The following is a 19,133-nucleotide window of genomic DNA, read 5'->3' as shown; positions in this document are numbered from 1 at the left end:
GATAGCTGATGGGACACTGGATAGTTTTGGGTCTTTTTCTTCTTTAAACCTGTCTGGCTGCCTCAGTGAAATGCTGAGGAATGACATTTGCTGTCTCCTGTAAACACAGCAGGCAAGGCACATGCAATGTGACTGTGGCATTCTTCACTCAGTCAGTATGTAAAACGCATGTTTCCAATTGGCACTCGCCCAGCTCTCCTCCCCCTCACTACAGCTAGGACCCTAGAGATGCCCAGACAGGGGCAAGTCCACAGGTATCTCCACTATTCCCCCAGAACACAACCTAGAGGAGGCATGGGGGTAATTCACACCCCCACCCCTCCTCACCCAGGAATCCTTTGCAACCCAACTGGGGACCATGAGGAACCTGTCACGACAGCTCAGAGCCACAGAAATGCAAAGTTGTTTCAGTGCCGGAGGTCATTTGGCCCATTGTCTGTGCCAGCTCTCCGACTGAGCAATTCACAGTGCCATTCTCCTGCATTCACCTTGCACATCCTTCCTTTTCAAGTAATCATCCTCATTCCCTTTTGAAAGCCTTGATTGAACCTGCCTCCACCACCCTCTCAGGTTGCGTGTTACACACTCCAACCACCCCCTGCGTGATAACGTTTTCCCTCATATCACTTTGCTTCTTCCACTAATTATATTAATTAGTGTGTTCTGGAGAAATAGTCGAGATACCTGTGCCCTCCCCTTCACGATCCTGTCAAGTAGAAATATTTTTCTTCCTATCTGTTATCTCTGGATCCCTCATGACCTTGAGTAGTTCAATCAGATCTCCTCCCATTCTCTCAAACTACCTTGACTTCTCCAATCTAACTTCATGGCTGAAATTCCTCCTCTCCCATCTCTCCCGCACCCTATCCAATGCCTTCATATCCTTCCCATCAGTCTGGCATCTAGAACCAGACACAATGCTCCAGTTGAGGCTGAACTGGTGCCTTGTAAAATTTCACCATTACCTCCCAGCTTTTGTACTCTATGGTTCTATATGAAAGCCTAGGATACCGTATGTTTTATTTACTGCTCTCTCCACTTATCCTGCCACCTTGAACAACTTACGCACATATTCAGCCAGGTTCCTCTGCACCTACCCCATTTTAGATTAGATTACTTACAGTGTGTGGAAACAGGCCCTTCGGCCCAACAAGTCCACACTGACCCGCCGAAGCGCAACCCACCCAGACCCATTCCCCTACATTTATCCCTTCAGCTAACACTACGGGCAATTTAGCATGGCCAATTCACCTAACCTGCACTTTTTTTGGACTGTGGGAGGAAACTGGAGCACCCAGAGGAAATCCACGCAGACACGGGGAGAATGTGCAAACTCCACACAGTCAGTTGCCGGAGGCAGGAATTGAACCCAGGTCTCTGGCGCTGTGAGGCAGCAGTGCTAACTGCTGTGCCACCTTGCCGCCCACTAGATTTGCATCATTTATTTTTAATTGGAAGCCAGTTTCTGAAGTTGAACCACTCCAGACAAACATGGAAAATGCAGTCCTTGACGTCTCCAAGTCATGGAAAACACAGTCCATTCCTACAAACTCACGGGACAGTGCACTGTGGAAGAATGGAAAGCTTCAAGAAACAAGGTGAACACAACTCATTCAGTAAAAGCTCAAGTCACTTTCTCATTTTACAGAGAGAGAGAGACAGAGAGAGAGAGAGACACACACACACAGACAGACAGAGAGAGACATAGACAGAGAGAGAGAGACACACACAGACAAAGAGAGAGAGAGAGACATACACAGAGAGCGAGAGAGAGAGACACACACACACAGAGACAGAGACAGACAGACACACACACATACACACACACACACGGGCAGGGAAAGAGAGAGGGACAGAGAGGGAAAACTAGTGGTGAGCTTAACCTGAGGATCACCATGCTTTAGGTGAGGGGTGAGGTTAAAAGGAGGGATCTTCATGGAAACCTCAATTGGTGCAGGAATTGAAGTCAGGCTGATGGCATCAGTCTGCATCATAAAGCAGTCATCCAACCAACTGAGCAATCTGACCCCCTTCTCACTAAATAGCAACAACATTTAAAAGCTACTCCATGTCTGGGGGGCCTTGGACTAATTTCACTTCCGTTATTAACTCTAAAAATAGATGCAACAAAGAAGTCCGACACACAAACAAAGGCATGCACAGCAAACAACCCTATCCTGCTGAGGGTGAGAAGCCAGAAAGAGCTTTAGCATTTTCTTATCTTGCCCAACCAACACCAAGCCGAAACATGATTGACACTCACTGAGGAATCTCAGCTTCAGCTACACAGTCCCATTTCCTAATTCGTTCTGGCAACATTCCCTTACAATCAAAGTGTCTGATTGTTTAGGTTTCCTTCCAGCACTCCGGCCTGATACCACACTAATGCAGCAATGTTCTGGCCGTCCCATTTACTATGTCAGAGGGGATTTCTTTGGAATAAAGAATGAGGAACATGGGAAGGTGGACCTGCAGAATTCTCTCGGTGCAAATAAATCAGCAACACCTACTTGCCCTTTATATTCACTCTTTAACATTGTAAAATCAGGAACCCTAATTTTACTGGAGTTACTGGTAGATAATTCACAAGAGGTGTTTAGTCTGTTACAAAAATTCTGATTCTGGTTGCTCTCCACTGTACATACGTTTCTTGAGCATCTCTTTCATCCCCGTCCTCCTCGGATTAACCTCTCCTTGTGCCCAGTCACAGTTCATATAAACATCACACACCTCACTTAACATGATGTTCTGCACATTCATTGTTATTCTGTCTTCCTCTTACCTCAGGGCTGCTATTTTTATTTCAGCAACATTTCTCTGTTCACTGACAAAGCAGTGTCAGGCGCTATCTTTAGCTTTTAGCTGCAGGAAGTCTGGTTTACAAACCAGACTTAAAATCCCAGGATCTAACGTGGCACCTCTCCAAAGTATCTTTGCTTATCTACTGTACTGCAAATGCAAGATTCTAATGACAATCAACGTTAGCTTCTAATAATCAAATTAAGCCAGTGTGCGAACTGGAGGCAAGTCCTGAGAAGTGGACCAGTGCAGACTGGGGTGGAAGGACTGTAAATTGTGTACTCTTCATTTCGTTATGTTTCTGTTTTATGCCAAAAAATATATACCTAAGTATCTGTACCCAGGTATCTTTGTACCTAAGATGGCGCCACAAACAGTCATTTGTAAACGTTTCACTGAGTACGTGTGACAATAAAGCTAATTCAATTCAAAATGAGCATTTCTTACCAGATTCTTTGATTTTGCATTTAAAACACAAATAGATTATTAACAACACTCATTTAAATAGTGGAATTGCCTTTTGTTTTTGGTGGCCAAAGAAATTTCCCAAAGATCCTTAGCACCTTCCAAACCAATGACCACTTCAATCTAGAAGGACAAGGGTAGCAGATACATGGGAACACCACCCCTTGCAAGCTCCCCCCCAAGCCACTCACCATCCTCACTCAGAAATATATCATCATTCGTTCACTGTCACTGGGTCAAAATCCTGGAATTCTATCCCTAATGGCATTGTGGGTCTACCTACAGCAAGTGGACTGCAGCAGTTCAAGAAGACAGTTCACCATCACCTTCTCAAGGGCAACTAGGGATGGTCAATAAATACTGGCCCAGCCAGTGACATCCATGAGTGAATTTTAAGAAACCATCCTTTAAATGTTTTTAAAGCAGAGTTGGATAGGTTCTTGATAAGGGAGGGGGTTACGGGTCATTAGGGGAGGCAGTAAGGTGGAGTAAACAGATCAGCAATTATCTTATTGAAGAATGGAGTAGACTATAGAGACTGAGTAGCCAACTCCTCCTCCTAAATTGCAGAGATCTATACCCAGCTCTGAGGAAGGGTCACTGAACCCAAAACGTTAACTCAGGTTTCTCTTCACAGATGCTGCCAGGCATGCTAAGCTTTTCCAGCAATTTCTGTTTTAGTTTCTGATTTCCAGTTCTTCCAGTTTTTATATCTATGCAGGGCTGCCCAGGTAAGGAGTCAGCCCACTGAGAGAGAAAGAGAAGACAAAAGGCAATCATAATGAGGTATAATTAATTCACCATTAACCTTGTTTGTTTTTCACTAGCATCTTTTAATGAAGTTTAGCTCCATCCCCAGAGACAGAGACAAACTGCTTCACTTCAGCTTAGGTCACGGCTGCCAATCTAACTCTGCTCATTGACTTTGATGGCCAATTAGCAGCTGTCCCTTTGCCCTGCAGCAGCGCTTTGTCTTTTTGGATGCACCCAATGTTTGAGCATCTGTGCTGTCCTGTCCTGGAAACAAAAAGGCTTTTCCGAGAGCGAGGAAGTGTGGGTAACCTGATCGAAGTCTTCGTGTATGGGGAAGGATCCAATAATGTAGACTTAGAGAAGGTGCTTTCATCTCTGGGGAAACCAAGAAGGAGAGAGGTTGTGAATATACGATAGTCAGTGATAAATGCAGTAATGAAATGGGGAGGAACTCTTTCTATCAGAGAGTGGTTAGAATGTGGAACTCCCTACCACAGGGAGTGATCAAAGCAAGTAGCTAAGAGGTAATTAAGGGGAAACTAGACCAACACGTGAGAGAGGGAGAGGTGTAGAAGGTTATGCCGATTGGGACATATGGGAGGGTAGTGAGCGTATATTGGAGAATGAAGCTGTTCCATGAAATGGCTTGTTTCTGTCCTGTAAATTCTAGGTAGCAAGTGGATACTGGATCACATTTAGAAAGAACCAGGAAGATGGAGATTACAGAAGATGAGTGAGAATTTAAAAGCAAGGACTCCATCCTGTTCAGATACTGGACATATGTTACTAGCCAGCCATATCAGCATCAAAGCTAACAGCAAGGTGGGCAGCTGGGTAGGACAATGTGCCACTCTGCTCTCACAACAGGTGGCGCCATGCTCAGGGAAAGACAAAATTGGGAAGGTTATCCTCTCCAGGTTCCTGCTCTCCCAAGTCTTTGCCCGTCACTAAGTTTCAGGCTGGTGCTAAGCCCCCACACCTCCCAGTCATGGTTACTGCTATGCACCATATCCCATAGCTCAACCTCTCAGTAATGACCTACTCTGCAGCTCACTGTCATCTTAATTAAACTGACTGCATTTACAGCTACTGTCAGGCACAAAACCAGAGTCCAGTTTGAAGAGCTTGAGCGTTTTGATCCCATTGTTGCTTTCAGCAGCTTGTTTAGTGCCATTATAACGGGCTTCGATGACTAGGTTCCATCAATAGGGCCTTTTCAGATTGTTCTCACTCTGCCATCTCTCACGGTAACCAACCCTCCAGTGGATGAGGACCTGGCTACTTTGCTGCAGGACATTAATCACTGAAGGACCTGAGTTTAGGGCTGAACGAAGATTGGCATTAATTCCTTTAGGTGAGGGTGTTGCGCTGCTCACTCTGCATTGAGTGGAATACCGCATTGTCCCAGAACTTTGTAAACAACACGCACACACATAGGACACAGCTTCAAGAAAGGATTATCTCCCAAACACATGAGAAGGGGTCACAGAGTCTGGAAGGTATCGTTTCGGAAGGGGAGGTCCTGGGTATTGCACTCAGCTGTCAGCCTGCATTCCGTGTTCAAAACATGCTCCCAACATTGAACTGATTCAAGGGGCAAGGTGTTGAAGAGAGATGAAAGGCCTGCATTTATATAGTATCTTTCATAACCTTGGAATATCCGAAAGCCAATAGAGTGTTTTTTGTTTGGAAGTATAGTCTCTGTTGTAATGTAGGAAATGTGGTCAGTATTGAGCACAGTAGGATCCCACAAACAGCAATGTCCAACCCTTCAGCTTTACTCTCCCTTATGATGTAGGCTGACAGATAGACATTGTTGGGGATGCTGGGAAGAGCTCTCTTGCTAAGACCATGAGATGTAAGAGCAAAAGTAGCCCATTCAGCTGATTGAGTCTGCTCCATCTTTCAATGTGACCACGGCTGATCTGATAATAGGGGCGGCACGGTGGTTAGCACTGCTGCCTCACAGCGCCAGAGACCTGGGTTCAATTCCCACCTCAGTGCCTCAGCACCACACTGCCTGGTTCCACCTGTTCCAAGATCCACAAGCCCAACTACCACAGCCCAACTCCTTGTGGGGTATGGATTTGTATAAGGACTACACGTCCATAGTGAAGATGAAATGCTGGATGCCGGGGAACTGGAAGAAGGACTGTTTGAGACACCTGACAAAGAGGCAGGCATAGCTAGGACCCATGCGAGTGCTACAATTAGTGGGCGGCATGGTTGCATAGTGGTTAGCACTGTTGCCTCACAGTGCCAGAGACCCCGGTTCAATTCCTACCTCAGGCAACTGTCTGTGTGGAGTTTGCACATTCTCCCTGTGTCTGTGTGGGTTTGTTCCAGTTTCCTCCCACAGTCCAAAGATGTGCAGGTTAGGTGAATTGGCCATGCTAAATTGCCTGTAGTGTTAGGTGAAGGGGTAAATGTAAGGGAATGGGTCTGGGTGGGGTGCTCTTTGGAGAAGTGGTTTGAACTTGTTGGGCTGAAGAGCCTGTTTCAACACTGTAAGTAATCTAATCTAATCATCCTCAACTCTACTTTCTGCCTTTCCCCCCAAATCCTTGCTTGTCTTACTGATTAAAAAGTCTTCAGGGAGGAGAAAGTGGAGACTGCAGATGCTGGAGATCAGAGTCGAGAGTGTGGTGCTGGAAAAGCACAGCAGGTCAGGCAGCATCTGAGGAGCTGGAAAATTGACTTTTCGGGCAAAAGCCCTTCATCAGAAAATGTCATTTTTCCTGCTCCTCGGATGCTGCCTGACCTGCTGTGTGCTTTTCGAGCACCAGACTCTCGACTCTGATCTCCAGCATCTGCAGTCCTCACTTTCGCATAAGCTGATTAAGGGCATGTGCCCAAAATGTCAACTCTCCTGCTCCTCAGATGCTGCCTGACCAGCTGTGTTTTCCAGCACCACACTCTCTCAACAATGTCAGTCTTTGCCAGACTTAATAAGCCAGCCTCTACAGCGCTGTCTGGTAATGAATTCCACAGACTCACTACCGCCTAAGAGAAGAAATTCCTCCCCATCTCTGACTTAAAATGGGTGACCTCTGATTCTGTCATTATGCCTCTGGTCCTGGACACTTCCATAACCTTTCTGCATCTATTATGTCAAGTCCTACAAAGAAACTTCCAGATCCCTGAAGAAGCAAACAGAGTCTCTGTTTAACATTTCGCCTAACAGTGCAGGCCCCCTCTCAGTTTAACATTGATGAAGGTTAACTTAGATTGTGTATTAGTGTTGACCATTAAGAAGGTGGGGGTTAAAGGAGGGGAGAGAGAATGAAAACATATACAACTCAGGAACTATCCAAACAACAGGATGACATGACCTCCTGATCTCCCAAAGCGCTTTACAACGGAGGAGTTGGTTTTTGTTTGAAAGCGCAGTTGCTCTTGCAGGAAATAAAGAAAAAGGGAAACACAACAGCTCAAAGGGGCACAGCAAGATCCCACCAAAATAAATAACGACGTGGTTTGTTTTATTGATATTGAGGGTTACATGTTGACACAGGACGATGGGGAGAATAGTCCAGATCTGCATTAAAAAGGTTTTTTGTTCCCCCTGTCCAATCCCATCAATGAGAATTGTGTAACAGTCTCTTACAACAACTAACCCTGTTACTGACCTGGAGGGTCAGCAGCATCCAACAGGCTGAGAAAAGCAATCGGATTTTCCCTTCGTTTTCTGAAGAGGTGTAATGGCAGAGCTGATGTCATTTCTCTGGCACGCTGTTCCAACTCCCTTCTGTAAAAGTACACTGTAACAGGGCGAATGTGTTGGAGTGTACAGCTGGGATGTACATCTGGAAATACTGCAGCCACTGTCTCACACTTACTAAGTTTCACATGGGAACCTCATCTACTGCTGCTTCTGTCTAATGCCCTCCCATCTACGGTTTACCAGTTCCTCGTGTGTGTGTGTTTGTGTGAAAACAAGAGCAGGCACAATTGGACAGAAAAAAACCCGAAAGGTCCAAGCTGCGAATACACCGTGGAGTTTATAATAATAATACAGTCAGTGATGTATTGCAGCACAGAAACAGACCCTTTGGTCCAACATGTCCATGCCATTTCATCAAAGGAATCTCTACAGCGTCAAAACAGGCCATTTGGCCCATCAAGCCCACACTGACGAGCAACCCACCCAGACCCATGACCCCACCCTTCCTATGGCTAATCCACCGAGCCTGCACATTCCTGGACACAATGGGCAATTTAGCATGGCCAATCCAACCTGTATGTCTTTACAGTGTGGGAGGAATCCAGAGCACCCAGAGGAAACCTACACAGACAAAGGAGGGGGGGGGGGGATGTGCAAACTCCACAGAGTCGCCCAAAACTGGAATCGAACCAGGCTTCCTGGCACAGTCAGGCAGCAGTGCTAACCACTGAGCCACCCCAACCTGTGACATCACTTCAGAGATTGTTCATTCAAATTCGTCATTCTACTTTCGAATATTTCAGTGACCACTGGCTCTCCACTCACAGTGCTACAGGATAGGCATTTTTAATCAATCTATTCAGAGAGATGCTCTGACACATCTCTGGAGTAGCTGGGACTTGAACCCGGGCCTCCTCACCTACAGGTAAGGTCATTACCCACTGCTTCACAAGAGCTCAGTGCTCCAGTTTAGACTGGAGTGTTAGCGTTTCACTGCACTGATGGAGTTGCGTTTAAATTACACCCATTGCTCCGATACTCTTGTTATTACAACAACAACCAGCCTTCAATTGGTTCCACTCGTGGAGGGAATCCACAGCCAATTTTTCCTAAATATAAAGGTGGATCACTAACAAATTCAAGACAAATTTCAGCTGAAACGTCTTCGCCCAGAAAGCAGTGAGAAGATGATGGTGCAGGCCTAGTCTCCCTGTCTCTGAGCTAGGAGGCCTGGGTTGAAATCCCACCTGCTCCAGAGAGTGTGTAATAACATCTGAACAACTTGATAGAGGGAATGGAAATTGGGATGGGGGGGGGGGGGGGGGGGGGGATGATGGTGGTGGAAGACGTGGGGGGCAGCTTACAAAGGCAAAGCCAAAATCCATAAGGAAGGGAAGTGAGAGACTAAAAAAATCAAAAAGAGGGAGAATGTGGAAAAGAGGTGGTGATGCAATGGTATTGTCACTAGATTGGTAATCCAGGCTAAAGTCCTACAGCCAAGGCTTCAAATCTCTCTATGGTGAAATTTAAGCCCCCGTTGAAAGAGGGCTTTCGATGTGCAGTGGTAGTGTCCCTACCACTTGAACCTCAGGTTCAAGTCTCATCTGCTCCAGAGGTGAGTTATAACATACCGGATGTGGAACATATCTGCAAATTAATTAGGGTCAAAAAAAGTAAAACAGCAAAACAGAGAATGTAGAACTCACTACCAGAAAGATTAAAATGAACAATACAGATACTTCATTAAAACAATTGTTCTACTTAACCAGTTAATTCCACCCTTAATGGAAGGGATAAACTGAAGGCTCAGTCAGTTTTCACAGGAAAACAGAATCCTTACAAATGTGGAAACTGACCATTCAGCCCATCAAGTCCATAGCAAATTGCTCAAGAGCATCCCATTCAGACCCACCTCCTTCACTTCCCATGTCTAATCCACCTAGCCTGCACATTGGTGGCCACAATGAGAAATTTAGCATGGCTGATCCACCTAACCTGAACATGTGTGCACTGTGGGAGGAAACCAGAGCACCCAAAGGAAACCCATGCAGATACAGGGAGAATGTCTGTGTGAAGTTTGCACAGTCACCCGAGGCTGGAATCGAACCTGGGTACCTAGCGCTGTGAGGCAGTAGAGCTAGCCACTGAGCCACTGTGCTTCACCACATTTGGCAGCATATTTTCCCAAGAAGGCTGTGGGAGCTTCCTGTGTGCAGATCGATAGCCATGTTTTCCTACTTTGTCAACACTTCATAACGTTATTAGTGGGCAGCGAGGAAGTACTTTTGAAGTGTGGTCACTGCAGTTGGAAAAAGGGCAGCCAACCTATGCCCAGCAAAATCCCACCCACAAACAGATAATGTTAATGTGGAATTCAGTGGTAAGCATTAGTGAAAACACTGAGGGTGGAATGCTGCAGAAAAGCAAAGAACTCCAGATATGGGAGATCAGAAACAACTGCAGGAGAAACTCAGCAGGTCTGGCAGGACCTGGGTAGAGAAACAATTAACGCTTTGAGTCCAGTGGCCCTTCTTCAGAAAGCAAAATGTTGTGTTTTTCTCCAAAACGTGCCCGGAGATCTGGTGCTTCCCCCAATGGCATTAGTCAGGGCCATGATTTAATGTCTCCTCCCAAAAATGGCACCTCAGACACTGAAGCATTCCCTCAATACCAGATTACAGTGACAGGCAAGAATAGGTGTGAAGTCCTGGAACGGACCCTCTACTACCTCTAGGCTGACACCCACCATGCTGTGTAATACCCTGAACAATGAGCACCACCAGCCAGCACAGGGGTGGGTGGTGATAGTGGCTGTTGTCAGTGCGAGGGAGCTGAGTTGACAGAAAATGGTAAAAACACTGAAGACTAATGACAGCAATTCCATGTGGTAGATTTTACTCCTTAGTATCCAAAAGAACCCTCCACCCATCATTTCAAGGCTCTGGTCTCACTGTCACTGGCCAGGCGCTGGGATACAGTGAAGACCCCATGCTGCTGTTCAGAATGAAGACTCAATATTAGATTAGAGATGACCATAAGACCGTTAAAAAATAGGAAAATAATAGGCCTCTCCAATCTGCTCTTCCATTTCATAGGATCATGGCTGATTGGACATCGCTCACATTAACTTTTCTGCATTTTCTCCATAACCCTTGATTCCCTGACTGATCACGATTCTCTGTCTCAGCCTTAAATACTCACAAGGGCTCTGCTCCCCACAGCTCTCTGTGGCAATCACTTCCTGAGATGTGGCACAACAAAGGGAGGGTGTGGGAGTGGGGGCAGGAGGCCTGGGATTGGGGTCGTTGCAATCATGTTGGGGGGCGGGGGGGTGCGTCAGGCAGCAGATGTGGTTCCTGAGGTATACAAAAATAATCAAATACATTCCTCTGACTGGACCTCTCCACTTCTGGTGGAGAGAAATTGATCAGAACTCAAATTGCCCAGTATCTGACCAATTCCAAACTCAGATGGCATTTGGAGTCCTAGTTACATTACTGGATGCCGAAGTCCAAACTGGAAGAGAGCCCTTTCACTGAATCCGGACACTCGTCACAGATTGGCCATGGTAATAAGGCAGAAAACAACTTGAAGTGCAAACAGCAAGTTCCTGGAGGAAACTCAGCTGGTCTGGCAACATCTGAAAAGACAGAAACAGAAATAACCAAGTCATTGGCCTTTCTGAAAACTCAGAATGTTAACTCAATTTCTCGCTCTCTCCAGATGCGGAGTTTCTCCAGCACTTTCTGTATTTATTTCAGACTTCCAGCATACGCTTTAATGTTACAAAAGTAACCGAGCTGTTTTGAGTGGAACGTCACCAAAGAGTGACCAAGCTGTTGTACACCAGAATAATTTTACGCTCTGCCAACTGACTTACCTTTACAAGGTTGTGTCCTATTCACTTTGGGGAATACTTCTTATCCATTTCTATTTGCTCTGCTCTGTAATGTTGGACTGTGTGACTACAGTAGGCAGATACAATGCAAACAAATGTTTGTATAATCCAGGTATTTGGTGCCTCCTCAGGGGCTAACTGGTGCAAAAGGCTTAATGCTGCAGTATTCTGCTGCTGGCAGACACAGCCATACTGGGCAAATCAAAATTGTGTAATTGCAGTAATTCCTAATGAACAATCTACAACCAAATGAGAGTGCTGGAAAATCCTGTTACCAGGGCAACCATGAGGCCTTCTCAAAAGGTCATGAGCTGAATGCAAAATTGCCTCCTGTTTCATTGTTTTAAATTACATGTTATCGGTGTTCTAATTGCAATTTTACAGATGCGTGTAGGATAGCTGAATTATAAATCGTACCAGCTGCAATAAATACAATTGTTGACAAAAACGGATATCACTTGGAATATTTATTGTACCGTTGTTATTATAGAAAATCATTCAGCTTCCAACATTCTAGAACAAGATAGAAGCAGGAGTAGGCCATTCAGCCCCTCAAGCTTGGTCTGCCACCTTCAACAAGATTATGGCTGGATCCTTTACCTTTACTCCACTTTTCCATCCAACCCACAGATTTCTTGATTCCCTTAGAGTTCATACAGATTTCAGTTTGTGAACATGCTCAACAGCTTCGTATCCCAAAGTTCCACAAACCTCAAAGTGAAACAGTCTCCCCTGGTTCCAGAGCATTTGCGTCTCCTGTAAAATTCCCCTAATTTACTTATGGCCATTGCTCCTTTGAATCTTATTCTCTTTATCTTTCTAAGCTTCAATTCTACATTCCACCACATACCCACTCCTCTACATCCTCAAAGTGGAGATCATTTCTCATTCCTGCATTTGCCTATCCTAATTAAACATTCCCAGAGCCTCAAAACTTGTCATTCCTTATGTCCCACCACCTTCACTTCTGTGATAATCTAGAAAGCCAGTAGACTGTAGATAATCTTTACTCAGTCTTAATTATTTCCAGAGAAACATTACAATCCTAAATCTTCGAACTTAGCGCTGTTAAATCATTTAGAGATCATTTGGTGCATTGGCAGTGTCCCTACCTCTGGGCACAGAGGCACTGGTTCAGATTTCATCAGCTCCATAGTTTCTACAGCATGAAAACACCATCCAGATGTATGTCACAAGACTCTTTCCTTTAACCTACTTTTCTCATCCACCTGTGCAAAGATGCTCTGGAGAGGTGGGACTTGAACCTGGGCCTCTTGGTACCCTACCATTGCACCACAACAGGGCCCCTGGAGGCCCCACTGAAGCTAGATATTTTCTAATCAACCATTTCAGAGGCAATATTGCACACCTCTGGAGTAGGTGGGATTTGAACCAGGAAACTATTCACTCAGTAGCATGAGCACAATCACTTCTACCACAGTACTATGTCATAATGTGTCTGGACTGGTTGATTAAAAATATCTATAACTTCTAACTCGCCCATGTCACGGTGTCAGTAGGCATCTTTCTGCATGCTTCAGTAAACTCCTCCTTCCCCAACCCTAACAATTAATGCCCATCAGCGGCATACAATTAAATGCAGCTGATCTACAATTGAACACCTTCCACCGGCAATGGACATGTTCACCAATGGCTCTGTGAGGAAGTGATGATGTATTGGTATTATCACTGAACCAGAAATCCAGGCCATTGCCCTGAGACATGGGTTGGCAGCTAGTGGAATTTTCAGCTGAATGAATAAATCTGGAATATAAATGCTACACTTAGTTTTGCTAACCATGAAACTGCCATCATAAAAGCCAAATATAAAACCAAGAACCACGGATGCTGGAGATCTGAAATAGAAGCAGAAATTACTGGCAAAACTCAGCAGGTCTGGCAACAACTGTGGAGAGATAGCAGAGTTAACATTTTGGGTCCAGTGACTCTTCATCAGAATTTCATCAAAAAAAATCCTGTTCACAAATGTCCTTTAGCAACAACATCTTCTATGCTTCCCTGGTCTGACCTACACGTGGCTCCAGGCCCAATGTGGTTGGCACTATGAAATGGTCCCTACCAGCCACTGAGTTTACAGGAAGTTGAAGAATCAGTTACAAACCCTAGTCAGTAACACTCGCATCTCATGAAAGCATAAAGAAAAAAAGACAAACACAGAAATTGCTGGAAAAGCTCAGCAGGTCTGGCAGCATCCATGGAGGGAAATCAGAGTTAACGTTTCGGGTCCAGTCACTCTTCCTCAGGACTGAAGTTGGTGTCTATTTCTGGCGATTGTAGCTGGGAGCTGTTCGATTATAAATTAGCTGCATTTAATTGAATGTGTTGTGAGGAAGGGCCACACAACCTGAAACGTTAACTCTGCTTTCTCTCCACAATGCTGCCAGCCCAGCTGAGCTTTTCCTGTAACATCTGTTTTTGTTTCAGATTGACAGCATTGGCAGTTTTTTCATTTCTCTTTTTGAAAAAAAAACATTGCAAAAGATTCACTTAATCCCCATTCCTTACCTTCCTAACACATTATTTTTTACTTGTTGGTTTAGCTTAATTAAATCTTCATAGAAAGCACTGTTTAAAAATGTAGTGCAGTTTCTGAGTGTGAAACTGAATCCCCAGTTGCTGCAGGTGATGCCTCATTTAATGATGTGGCAAGATTCGCACCTCGATTGGTTTAAATGATGTGTTAGTGAGTGAATAAATGAATGACACAGCATCAATTTAACTCTAAGAGCTAATGGGAACACATCAGAATGAAATCTGCTTTACTTTTAGAGAGTGAGATAAATTTATCATCTTGTTTCCTTCTTCTCCTGAAATTGCAGAATATAATTCCAACAACAGTTTCTGTTTACCATAAGACCATAAGAAATAGGAGTGAAAGTAAGGTCATTCGGCCCATCGAGTCCACTCTGCCATTTAATCATGGCAGCTGGGCATTTCAACGCCACTTACCCACACTCTCCCCGTATCCCTTAATTCCTTGGTACGTGGTATCTTTAGTCAAGATTAGAGTGGTGCTGGAAAAGCACAGCAGGTCAGGTAGCATCCAAGGAGCAGGAAAATCAACATTTCGGGCAAGAGATTCCGGATGAAGGGCTTTTGCCCAAAATATCGATTTTCCAGCTCCTCGGATGCTGCCTGACCTACTGTGTTTTTCCAGCACCACTCTAATCTTCACTCTAATCTCCAGTATCTGCAGTCCTCACTTTCGCCTACATGGTATCTTTAACTGAGATAACCATCCTACTCAGGAATGACAAAAAATGACATGGAGCTATAGAAGGACAAAAACCTTTATCAAAGAGATAGACTTTAGATGCTGATATTCCCTACTGTGTGGAAACAGGCCCTTCGGCCCAACCAGTCAACACCGACCCTCCAAAGAGTAACCCACCCAGACCCATTTCCCTCTGACTAATGCACCTAACACTATGGGCAACTTAGCCTGACCAATTCACCTGACCTGCACTTCTTTGTGACTGTGGGAGGAAACCGGAGCACCCGGAGGAAACCCACGCAGACACGGGAGAATGTGCAAACTCCACAGGGATCACTTAATCTGAACTATCAACATTCTTTCTCCCCAGGACTCTACACTCCAACCTCACCACCACAACCCCTACCCCTCACCAATTATTGCATTAATGCTGTCCCCTCCACACTCCTGTCAGCTCTGATGAAGAGTCATCGAGACTGAAAACATTAGCTTGCTCTCTCTCCATGGCTGCTGCCTGACCCACTGTGACCTCCAGCATTTGTTGTTTTCAGTACAGATTCCAGCATCTGCAGTGATTTGCTCCTACGTTTTAGGGAGAGTCTTGTAAAGGAGGAGAGAAAGGCAGAGTTTTAGGGAAGGAATTCCAGAGCCTTGAGATATTTTCCGATGTTCTAAGATATTGATAACAAAGAAAGGGAATGCCCGGAGATACTCAGCAGCATCTTTGGAGACAGAAAGAGAGTTAATGCTTCAAATCCAAAATGACTCTTGCTTTAGAAATATTATTATACATCTCTAGAGAATTGGTCGCGAACCTGGATCACCTAACTCAAAAGGTAGTGGCATTACCACTGCACCACACAACAGCTTCCAACCTTGGATGCTGGAGGCTTGGCTGTTGATGGCGGATTCATTAAAAGCAGTCAGCAATGGGGGAGTTCAAACTCCTGCAGAGTAGTGGGGCTGAAGGGGAATTAGAGATGGTGGGGAATTGTAACTCAATTATCAAAAAGGTCTTTATCTTATATTCATTCTCAGCATCACTGGTCGGTTTGTTGCCCATATCTAGTTATCCTGGGGATGTAGTGATGGTGAGTGTATGTGTGTGTGTTTGGGCTTGTGTTTGTGCGCACATGTGTGTATATGTGAGTGCATGCGTGTGTATGCGCTGCCTGGAAATGCAACGGAGGCAGGTTCAATTCAAGCATTCAAGAAGCACTGGATGATTATTTGGACATTATTTGAAATAATTTGCAAGGGTAATGGGAAAAAGCAAGTGATTGTCAGTCAGTAATAACGAAGTAGTGCAAACACCATGGGCCGAATGGCCTCCTACTGCACTGTAACATTTCTGTGATTGTATGACTCAGTGCCGGCTTAACACCTGCTTTTCAGACTGGCATGAAGGTCCCAAAGCTTGTCCTAAGATTTAACCCAAAGTCCTGAGATATCTACAAGATACATTCAGTCGGCTGGACTTTCTAAGCAGTCTGTCCCATCTCTGAAGCAAAGTAACCAAAGGTCAATGAGTGAAGCTGCAGTTTCATGGTGGGTGATGCACAGACCAATGAGACAATCCATTAAAACTTTCCATACATCTAGAATCACAGAGTCATACCGCACGGAAACAGACCCTTCGGTCCAACCAGTCCATGCTGACCATGTTCCCAAGCTAAACTAGTCCCACCAGCCTGCACTTGGCCCATACCCCTCCAAGCATTTCTTTGTCATGTACTTATCTAGTGCCTTTTAAATGTTGTACCTGTACCCGCATCCACCATTTCCTCTCGAAGTTCATTCCACACACAAACCACTCTCTGTGTAAAAAAATTGCCCCTCATGTCTATTTTAAATCTTTCTCTCTTAATTTAAAAATATGCCCTCTAGCTTTGAAATCCCCCGCCCTATGGAAAAGATGACTGCCCCTCACCTTATTTTTGCCCCTCATGATTTTACAAACCTTTATAAGGTCACCTCTCAACCTTCTACGTTCCAGTGAAAAAAGGCCTATTCAGCCTCTCCTTATAACTCAAACACTCCAATCCTGGCAACATCCTGGTAAATCTCTTCTGAACCCTCTCTAGTTTGATAATATCCTGCCAAAAACAGGGAGATCAGAAGTGGATACAGTACTCCAGATGTAGTTTGAGCTGATATCACAAATGTATTGAATCAGTGACAGAATAATGTCAGATTTTGAAGATGTTTATTTTGTGCTTCTGAAGTAAAGCCAACTCTAAATTCTCCTGTGTGAAATCACCAAATACGCTGAGATTGTCCATTACACAGACCATTAAAGCAAAAGGAATGTCCAAAGGCAGAATCAACGTGTTGTTAACAGGCAATATATTTTCATGGGATCCAAATGCAATCTAATCCTTAAGTATTGTTTAAACTCTAAGTCTATTGCCTGCAATGACTGGCTGTCCTAATCTCCAGTACAATATTCTGTTCCATGTTTTTAAAAGGAATTTTCTATTGCAATTGCACATCTGATACCCTTAAAGGGCAGTATCTTAACGGAAAACTAAACGGGCAAATAGCTATTGAGTCACTGTCAATAATGTAGCTTGTGTAGAATTGTGTCACTGTCACACACCATAGAGAGAAACATGATTTGAAGCTCTTGTGGTTCATGAATGGAAGTTGTTTGTCAGATGCTTTGCCACAAATACTTTATTTAATACAGTGCTGCTCCATTCAGTTTCGATTGAAACACAATACTACATAGGAAGTGGCCTAACTTTGAACCTGGTGGTGGGAGGAGATTGGATCTCCAAATCCACAGAAAACCTTCTGAAAAAGCACAGACTGGTCAAGCAAGGTGGGAGCTTTCTAATTCAAAAAAGGGCTTGTGTTTAATGTATAGCATCAGTCTCAAACTCAGCCTGTCCAGCCAGGCTTTACAGTGAATGGCTGTAGCTGGTCATCTCAGCACAGGTGTAATGTGGGAAAAGGAAATGTTCAACTTAGCTGAATTGTTGACTTTTGCCATACTCCCAGGCTCGTCAGTAGAGACTGACATACCTTGCGAGTTCACCACCGTTAAAAGGACGGTTTGGGAATATGCAGTTTCCTATGTTTGCAGATGGCTCTCCTCATAGATCATTGCCAGAAACACACAATGACTAAGAGGTTCAGTAAAATCAAGTTGAAACCAATCCTGACACTGAACCCCATTTTGCTCATTGACCTAACTGTTTCACAGTCACAGCGTTTTATTGGGGGGGGGGGGGGGGGGGGGGGTGTCACCCCAGAGTTCTCTACTCTGCAACTGATGCTTAGTCATGGATGTGCATATGTGAAAAACTTAATCCTTGCTTATGACAGTCATTGCAGGCAATAGACTCAAAGTATAAATAATACTTCAGCATTAGATTGCTGTTGGATTCATCTGAAAATATATCACCTGTTACTAGCCACACCTCAAATCTGCCTTTGGACAGTTCATTTTTTTTAAAGATTAGATTACCTACAGTGCGGAAACAGGCCCTTTGGCCCAACAAGTCCACACCGACCCTCCGAAGAATAACCCACCCAGACCCATTCCCCTTCTCGCTACTAATGCACCTAACACTATGAGCAATTTAGCATGGCCAATTCACCTGATCTACACATCTTTGGACTGTAGGAGGAAACCTATGCAGGTAGAATGTGCAAACTCCACGCAGACAGTCACCTGAGGCTGGATTCGAACCTGGGTCCCTGGCGCAGTGAGGCAGCAGTGCTAACCACTGAGCCACTATGCCATTTTGCTTTACTGGTCTGTATGATGGACAATCTCAGTGTATTTAGTGATTTCACACAGGAGGATTTAGAAGCGCCCTTTACTTCACATGCACAAAGTAATCATTATCTTCACAGTCTGACATTATGCTGTTACTGATTCAATACGTTTGTGAGGTCAGCTCAAACTGGATGTACAGGAAGTTCTAATGGATTGACTTGATGGTCTACACACTCTACAATCAATACCTTCCTACTTTACAGCAGACTCACTCTTGAAAGTAAAACAAGGAACTGCAGATGCTGAAAATCTGAAACAAAAACTGAAATTGCTGGCAAAACTCAGCAGGTCTGGCAGCATCAGTGGAGAGAAAGCAGAATCAACATTACAAGTCTGTTGAAGAGACACCGGACTCGAAAAGTTAACTGTGCTTTCTCTCCACTGGTGCTGCCAGACCTGCTGAGTTTCATCAGCAATTTCTGTTTCTGTTGCACTTTTGAAACATTAACACTTGGGAGAATGTGACCGGATATTTGTTTCCTCGAGTACTGTATATTTTTTCTTGCTGGAGAAAGAATGTTTTTAAATAACT

At 44.5% G+C, this 19,133-nt stretch overlaps 1 protein-coding gene across 2 annotated transcripts in view; it reads right to left on the bottom strand.

Moving 5' to 3' along the window:
- coro2ba (coronin, actin binding protein, 2Ba) overlaps positions 1-19,133 on the bottom strand; it is a 206,533-nt gene that overhangs the window by 171,234 nt on the left and 16,166 nt on the right. Inside the window, exon 1 of one of the 2 annotated variants that reach the window (XM_087981466.1) lies at positions 11,562-11,715. The exons of the other annotated variant lie outside the window; for it this stretch is intronic. The gene's annotated coding sequence lies outside the window, so the exon portion shown is untranslated. Of the gene's footprint in view, positions 1-11,561; positions 11,716-19,133 lie in introns of those variants that run through there. 2 annotated transcript variants of the gene reach the window in all.

The sequence above is a fragment of the Chiloscyllium plagiosum genome, unplaced genomic scaffold (assembly GCF_037043375.1).
Source record: "Chiloscyllium plagiosum isolate Xiang-an unplaced genomic scaffold, Cpla_swu_hap1 HiC_scaffold_39, whole genome shotgun sequence".
Lineage (NCBI taxonomy): Eukaryota > Metazoa > Chordata > Chondrichthyes > Orectolobiformes > Hemiscylliidae > Chiloscyllium > Chiloscyllium plagiosum.
This window is presented reverse-complemented; position numbering and strand designations above follow the sequence as displayed.